General features: G+C 40.0%; 1 protein-coding gene across 1 annotated transcript in view; it reads left to right on the top strand.

Annotated features, from left to right (window-relative positions):
• The first annotated feature begins 630 nt into the window (after positions 1-630).
• The window catches only part of LOC105452982 (teneurin-m), a 456,576-nt gene continuing 448,469 nt past the window's right edge, over positions 631-8,737 (top strand). Inside the window, exon 1 of the mRNA XM_011694585.1 lies at positions 631-692. The gene's annotated coding sequence lies outside the window, so the exon portion shown is untranslated. The remainder of the gene's footprint in view (positions 693-8,737) is intronic.

Here is an 8,737-nt window from a genome sequence, read left to right as displayed (position 1 = left end):
TGTTCGCCTCAGGCAGCGCAGATATATGCAGCAAATCCGCACTTCTGTGTGTCACGCTCAGAAGTACCAATTAAGTTTAACTGCACCACCAAATTTCGAGGTTTCACACATTCCGTGTGAAATGCGCCGGACTATACTTTTGAATTATTGGAGTTCCAGTTAATTCTCGTCGGCAAGTTCTCTTCAACAAATAGCCGTAAAGTAATCGCTGTAAACGACCAGCAACTAAGATAAAACTTGGTACTCGCACAACTGTTGGCACATGATTCGAGCTGTGGCCTTGAAGAATTGCGCGACGTGGAACTTGAAGTTCTGTTAAAGTGTAAAAGTTGTGCGCGAAGCTGTATAGAAGTTGTTGAGAATTGGACAGCACGTCAAATGTGAATCGTTCGAAGGGAAATGGTCTGTGGCACGCGTGTCCTCTAATTAAATTCGGATTCGCGAAGTAAATGGCAATGACATTAGTTCGTTTGGCTTCGTGAAGAAGCGGCGGTGATAGAGAGAGAAAGTGCCGATTTTCTTCGTTTGGATCAACTCGTTTGAACATCTTCTGAGAGAGAATTTTATTCCACTGTTATATACATATATATATTCTAACTTTAAACAAATTATACTTTTTTGTATAACAAATTGATGACATTTCTCAACTTAAATGATTTTTTCGGACAAGAAAACTACGTGAAAATTTCAAGGTAAGATCTGTGATAACACATAATATAATTTCGAATCGAATGATAGGTTCAAATTACAATAATTTAATTTTGCAATATATTCTGCAGTATGATAATACTAATGGTTGAATTTTTACTTTGTTTTAAATTTGAAGAACTATTATTTATACCTTTTGATGTATCACATATATATTTAATATTTAATGTAATCCACCTAGAGGGCAATTTCAATTTTTGCTTTCTTTTTTCATTATAATTTTTACTGCACTTATATGAATGTGCCTTAATTTATTTAAAATATATGTAATATATATTATATATATATGACATATAAGAATTTAAATATACGTACACATATTTGCAAAATATTTTTATTATTAATAAAGAAGTAAAAATAACCAATATAATTATATACATGTATATTCTAAGAACTTTTCAATAACTCTTAATAAATTATGATTATTATAAATTAAAATAATATACGTTCTTCTATAATTAAGTGGATTGTAATGTAATGAGATACGATATCTTTCTCAGCGTATGGTTTAGTTTCACGAAGATATTAATGTTGTATGGATATAAGCTAAAGGGACTTTACATATCGGTCTCAATGGCCGCGTCATGCCAGTGGTAACGGGAATTTGCTTTGCTGCGGACTCACGCGATTAAATCAGCCGCTGAACGTGAAACGTTATGCAGTCTGGCCATGACGTCGGCTTCTACTCTTTGGTCCTGGTGAATTACGTCGCTCGTTTTCGTATACAGACTCGCACATCTCGCGTTTGCGTGCTATTTTACGGGACGCACATGCCGGAGTACACCGTGTCACATAATATTGCCTCAATAACGGGCGATAGGAGGGATGATCTGTGACGCCCGAGGGTTTATTACATCCTAACCGACCGATATTGGTCACTGGTCGATCGCGCAGCATCCAGAGGGCAACCGAACGGAGCGGGGAAGGCGGACGGATAATGTTGCGGCGAAAAGCTAAAAAGAGAGGGGACGCGAGCCTTCGTGCAGTTATTTTACCGCTGGGTTTTGGCTCGTACTCGGTAACACGCGTTTTAGTTTATGGTGAGCCATCTCGATAACCGACCGTTTCATTGTGCGGCTGTCCAACCTTTCAATCGGACAGAAAGAGTTAGCTGCCTAACGTTCTCTCGCTCTCTTTGTCCCCGCCACAAACAACGAATGTTTTTCGTGATCGGAACGAATTATGAAAATTATATGCTGCTTGTCACGTCATTGTAACAGTGACGTTGACCGGATTATCGTTAAACTGTCCATGAACTTTATCAGCTTTATCAGTTATTTAATTATGATGTCAATTACAAGTTATGTCAATTATACATAACGTTAAATGTTAAGACATTTTGAATATGTTTTCTCATGGAGATATTTTTGTTTTATCCAATGAACCGTGCGTATTGGAAAATTAAATTATTACATTAGATAAATAAGATATTATTATTACATATATTCAGTTAAATGGTAAACGATAATGTGAGATCTCATCGATTAGAAACGATTCCAATATATAGATTTTTATGAACTATCAATGCGATACATAATAGTCTACAACTGACATGAAAAGAAAAATCAATCGAGACCATCGTCTGAAGAATTTTCTGTTCAGAGATGACACAAGGTAGAATTTACAACTGCTGGATCGCTCGAAGATGGCGGATCGAGTCCTCTCACGATACGTCCCGTCCTTTTCCAATATCTAGGATTTCCGATAAAGCCGTCGAGAATTCGTTGGAAGCCGACACTGTACTCGACCGGTTCGACTTCCAGAAGTTCCGTCCCTGAAGTTCATCCTTTCGCGCTGAAGAGCTCGGAGAAGGTTGTAAAAATCTTTGAAAGGTCAAAGCGGCAAACTTGCCTGGACGTAGATTTGAAAGAGAATGAATTCGGAGGCAAAAAAAATTGCCGCGCCGCTGCGGGAGGGATGTTGCCGTTACGTCGTTACAGCGGGCTGCTGAATCACTAATGGAATAGGGTTGCGGGTGAAAGGAAATGATAAAAGAAACGCCTAATACAAATGCTAAATCAGAATCTTCTGCTTCTTTTACTGTGATAATATTTAAGATAAATCATGGGTATGTATATATGTAAGATTGACGTGCGCGCACGCGTTTCTACTTATACTTTAAATACAAATGCAAAATATGTTTATACAGATAAAGCGACATGAAATTTGACGAATAATTCAGGCTTTATTTTTCATGCGGTAACATCAAGATACGAGAAATTTTTAAAACCAATCTTTTAATAAGCTCTATTTAAATTTCATGCAGAATCTCATGATACAAACGGCAGTCACTTTTATCTTTTTTTATGCAGCAACGGTGATTATTTTTTGAAGCGTAACATTTTCATCGAAAACGGATGCGGGTTGCTCTTAATAATTTTGTTTATGCAATAACAGTGCTAATTTTTTGAAGCATAAAATTTTTATTAAAGATTTATTAAAGATAGTGATGTCACTTTTATATCACTCTGTTGTACATTTGCTACAGAAGAATGGATTGAAATAATGTTTAACCTAATCTACTTATTTCAGATACTTATCTGTTATAAAATTTTTTTATTTCAACCGTAACTGTATCATAAAATGAGGAGCTGAGTAGTGACGTATGACATTCCATTTTTAAACTTTCCTACATAAATATTAAATCTCATTATGTTCTATCGACTTTGACGTCATTTTTCTAAAGATTCGCGTCACCAGACGTGTCTATTGAGCTATACGAATAACCGGTCGACGTCGTTGCGTACATCATTCTAATCACAACAGCCACGGTACTTTATCGGCCGTTCGACGTTTTCCCGGGCCACTGATGAAAAATTTGAAGCGCTACATACACGAGCTATCTCACGCGCCGGTTATATTTCCCCGATATTGATTCCGTTCTCATATACACTCCATAAATAAGTTCCTCCGCCTTCCATATCTTAAGAACCGGGCGATAAATCTCTCTCCTCTTCTCTCTCCCTCTCTCTCGCCTTCTCTCTCTGGCGCGCCGGTGCGCACAGACTCGCTATACTCGTTTTTTCGCGTCCGCTCGCTCGCATCTCCGCTTCTCCGCGAGCAAACGAGCGAGCGAGCGAGCGAACGAGCTATCGTACGAGCTCGTTCGCGAACGCTCGATGAGCGAAAGAGAGACTTTCCGCGGAGCCGTGCATCAGATAGCAGCACGGTTTGGCTTCGGGTCTCTCGATCATCGAATTATCTGGTAACAACCGTAATTACCATAATCACCCGAGACGTAGATGCCCGAGGTGCCAAAGCGATAAATCAGAGGCGTCGCGTCATGCTCGGGTGCGAACCAAGAGACATTATACGTTCCACATCCGCTCTTCTCACTTCTCGAAAGGATCGTTAAAAACCTGTTGAGACCGACTTGAGCCGGCGCATTGAATTTTAATTTTATAAACGTGGCACGCGCGCGCGCAGTTCGACACTCTTCCTCTTAATTTATCTTATATAAACCCATTTAAAGTTGACCGATAAAGACTACATATTACTGTAACGTAATCTCTAGTCAATTCTTATTTAGTTCCAAGATTTGCCCGAGAAGCCTTTAAACATTCCCGTAGTACAATGAGCAGCAGCGACGTCCTTGTTGCTATTGAGAAAAGAAATACGACAAATCGTCGATGTTATATGCACTCTCAACGAGTGGAGATTGTATCCAGTCGGAGCTTCAATATCGGTTTATTGCATCGATCTTAACAATGTGACTATTGTTACGGACTTAGTCTGGATTTACGGAGAACGTTGCGCCGTATACTTACGAAAGAATTCATTAAATTCCGTAACCCCCGCCGGTTACCGTCTCGTCAGCGTCTCTCCGCGCGGGTATTTCGGCCGCGCGGCGTGGCGCGTCCGCCCATTATTATTTTGTCCCCGTTGCAGGAACCTCTCGTCTCTCAAGATCTTTGACCTTGATCAGTATGCCGGACTACGGTGTCGTCATTTACCGCCAGATTGGAGGCCACGGGAGCATGCGCCTCTATACAACGATGCCGCAATTTCCGAGGACTTTCCAATCCCCCGCTAATAAACCCTCGCGCGCGACATGGCGAGCGAGATCACGAGTTTTATTGAGACACGACTCGATCGCGGGCCGCGATTACACAAAGGTCGTTGAAAATTATCTCGGCGACCGGTCGGAGGTTTTGTCCTTCGTCCCGAGGATCAATCCCGCGCGAGCCTCTTCGGCGAGTCTGTTTGTTGATGTTTCACAAGCCGGCCAGTATAAACCATTTGGTTAACGGCGCGAGAGAGCATCGTGCGAGAAAGACCCGTTGTGTTCCCTCGCCGTTTTTACGTACGATCAATTATGGCGGATGTTAACAGAACTTGATCGTCGCTCGTAAACAACGCTTTAATGGCAGCGCGGTAATGGCCGACGCACGCGCTTGGTAGCTGACTTGCGCCCCGTAACGTGATCCGCGGATAATTCATGCTGACGGTATAAGTGACCGTCGCCGCGTTTAACGCGGGACGTTTATTACGGGACATTTCTGTCGGGCGCTCATTTTCTACGGACGGGAGATCCGTCTTCTCGGCGAAACGTAAATCATCGTTTACCCTGCAGGAACGCATTCCGAAACGTAAACGTCAAAGCACGCCTCCCCATCGCTGTTACTCGCTACAAAAATCATAAGCGTTTAAAAGGCGTATACGCGAGACGAGGTTTTTTTTTGTAAAAATTTTTTTGTAAACCTCGTAGTTCTTGAAGATGACCGATCCGCGTTATTCAACGTGTGAATTCCAAGTTTGTACAAATGACGTTATTAACGTATAAGCTTTCGTCTAAAATATATCGTTCGTTCGCTTCATTTCAATATCTGCACACGGCAACATTCATTTTTGAAGATATAGCATTTACAAGATAAAAATAATTGGCGAAACACTTTGCGAAAATTTACGAGTTCCAACACGGTGCACAATATATAGCTGCATAAAACCCCGATGCACCGATCAATAATTGCGATTATCAAATTTTGTACTATAATAAAAAGCGAAAAGTTTTTTTCTCGATCATTTTTTTCTGGAGAACGTATCTCTATTACATTATTGAAATATTACGGGAACCAGTCGCGATATAGCGGATGGCCATAATACAAGCTTATTATGGATTCAATTTACATAAAGATCACCGGGAGCGAGAAGTTCCGCAAAGTAGTTCGCATAGATTATCCGATAAAGAGCGAAGGAAGCTGTCACGGTCGGACGTGCCCAATCGACGGAACTTCCTGTTTGAATCAATTATTAATTGCTGGCACGTGCGACACGTGGCTTCTATCTGCATCCCGGATGAAGGACCGAGCGCATCGCGAGCATTTCGGCGGCCGATAAGGTTATGCCCGTCCACCAGCTACTAATTAGCAGTTGATTGACTTCCTCCTCCTCTCTCTCGCCTCCTGCCCGTATAGATGCAGTTGCGGAATTAGAACTCGGAGAACGGCCATTATGGTGGTTTAACAGATTCCGAACGATGGATGTACAGATTACATATATATAAGATGTTCAACATTTGAAAAAAGAATAAATATACAAGTATAATACTAGTAAAATACTTATAATACCGGTAGCATTCTATTTAAAGAATATTTTTACGTGTTGCGCTTAAAAACGTGGTTGTAGGCATGACTGATAAATTATATAGGGATTAATAATCTTTCAAATATCTTCTTGAAAGACAAAGTAATTTTAAGCATGATATTTTAATATACGATTTAAACCAACAAACTGATGAACTTTTTTTTATCCGTCCGTTCTGTGCGAGAAACAATATTCTCCCGTACGTACAATGTTACCATTATTTATATGCATCCTATCGTTATTGTCGCATATCGAGAGCAGACAGCGTGCTCGATTACTCGTCAACGAATCAATAAACTGTTGAAATAAGTTCAATATGCAGCGCGGGTATTCTATTATTTTTTTCGGATACGTTTGCATTGATTATTTGATATTGTACAGCTGTATATAGCTTTCAATACATTTTCAGTTTACTCGTTGATAAAGATAGAAGTTATTCGATCTATGGGAAAACCACGAATAAAATAAATCTGAAAGAGTTATGTACCCACGTTAAACAATTGACGTATGTATATGTATAATATGTATGTATAAACAATTATAAATATACATAAGATATTTATAGTTTATTTCGCATGCGGCTTACTCGAATTTTGTCGAAACTCTGATTCAATTTTTTTCCTTATACGTTTTTTTCATTATACGTTAAAATGTAATGAATTATAGAAAAAAGCAATTATTGCTGTAATTCAATGTTTCATAGACGTTCTTTAGATAATTATTCGCTATTCGGTAATTTGAATAGCTCGCAGTACACGCTCGGGTAGTACCTGGCCAAACTCCGAGTAGATGCTTACGGTTCGATGCCATTCCGGGCAGGTCAGTCCTTCGATTATCATGCCTCCCGCATCGCGCGCGCACGGACCGTTAGGATATGGTTAATGAGGGAAATCGGCTTGATCGACAGTTACATTGTAATCAGATTGACAGAGCGGCAATGGTGGATGACACGCTCGTCGACTTGTCAGAAAAACAATTGGCCGTTAATCACTTTTCGATTACGCGGAGAACGACCCTGTCCGTCGCTGGTGGATGAGGTGCGCGACAATGGACAGTGTAATTCGAAAGTATGGGGAGTTATCGCCGATCTTTTACTCTCTATTTTTGTATATTATATTCAACATTTCGTATTGCTTCGTGAAATTCCCTTATCTTCGTAAAACTTGGCAGAAGCTTATAAACATCGTTGATAATTAGTGTTGTGGTTTAATGGTTAATTCGCTTTACGTTAGTAGAATGTCCTTTAACAGAAGTGCATGATTATGCAAATATTTATCAATACGAGGTTGCACGAATATTTATAGTTTAGATGAACATGCTGAAATATCATGTGATATATGAATATCACTTTAAGTTTATTAAAACAATATTTTTAGCAATTTATTAAAACATATTTTTTATTTTCACAAGGACATCCAGAGCTGTTGATTTTTAAATTGTCTAAATAGCCTTTCTCAACGAAGTCACTTGATTTAAAATTTTTTTTCTCATAATAAGTTCTCATAATAAGTTCGTGGAAAACGTAATGTCCTAAGTGCCGATAATTGACGTTGATCCGGTTCAACGTTCTTCTTTCATTAAATCTTTCCGAGGAAGAAGCGCGTTTGAATGTGTAGGGAAGAAGGGTGACCCGGATTACAACGTGATGGTTGGAATAAGTTAATAAACAATTGCTTAAACAAGACTACAATACCGTCGCGATATTGGCTGCCACGTCGTTAATGATGACTGACGGCGCTTTTATGAAAATACTCACGCGCTGTGATAGGGTTGACATGCAGGAAGTGAGCGAAATGCTGCTACGACGAGTAGCACCTGTTTCTGATATATGCATTTTAATATACATATTGAAATCGAGAAGGCGAGAATTTAATTATAGCTGCGCTATTGTGATTTTTTATGCCAAGCTGTTCATTTGTTAACTTATTTGATTAAAAATAAGTCGACGAAATATATACCTAGGTGAAATGAAGCGCGTTACACGATATTTTAAGCATATACCGACGAATATTCAGCATTCTCCAAAATAATCTGGAGCAATCCATTTGGAGCGGTTTGCATTTAACATTCCAATAAATCATCATATGCGTGACACGTATCTTAAAGCCCATCTATATGGAGCTGTTCTACGAACACCTGCAATTCACGCATATCTATTCCGTGACTCAAGGGGCGGTTTGTGTGACGCCTTCTTTCATGAATCATCCTTCGTCCGACCCTCCCGAACCAAGTCGAATTAATATGCTGCGATAGACGCTGCGCCCGCGGTGGCCGCTGTAATAATGGACAACGAAGGCGACGACAGCGCGTGTGGGCACCATCACGTATGCCCGTTGCTTTCGTCGTAAAAAAAAAGAAAAGAGAGACGCAACCGTTCACTCGAAAACCACTTCCGCGAGAAAGTCACACCGCTCGACGAGGATCATAAAGTGGAGGAAATAGCGAG

Source organism: Wasmannia auropunctata, unplaced genomic scaffold (genome assembly GCF_000956235.1).
Source record: "Wasmannia auropunctata unplaced genomic scaffold, wasmannia.A_1.0 LD336023.1, whole genome shotgun sequence".
Taxonomy (NCBI): Eukaryota; Metazoa; Arthropoda; class Insecta; order Hymenoptera; family Formicidae; genus Wasmannia; species Wasmannia auropunctata.
The sequence above is the reverse complement of the archived record's forward strand: the minus strand, read 5'-3'. Positions and strand labels throughout refer to the sequence as shown.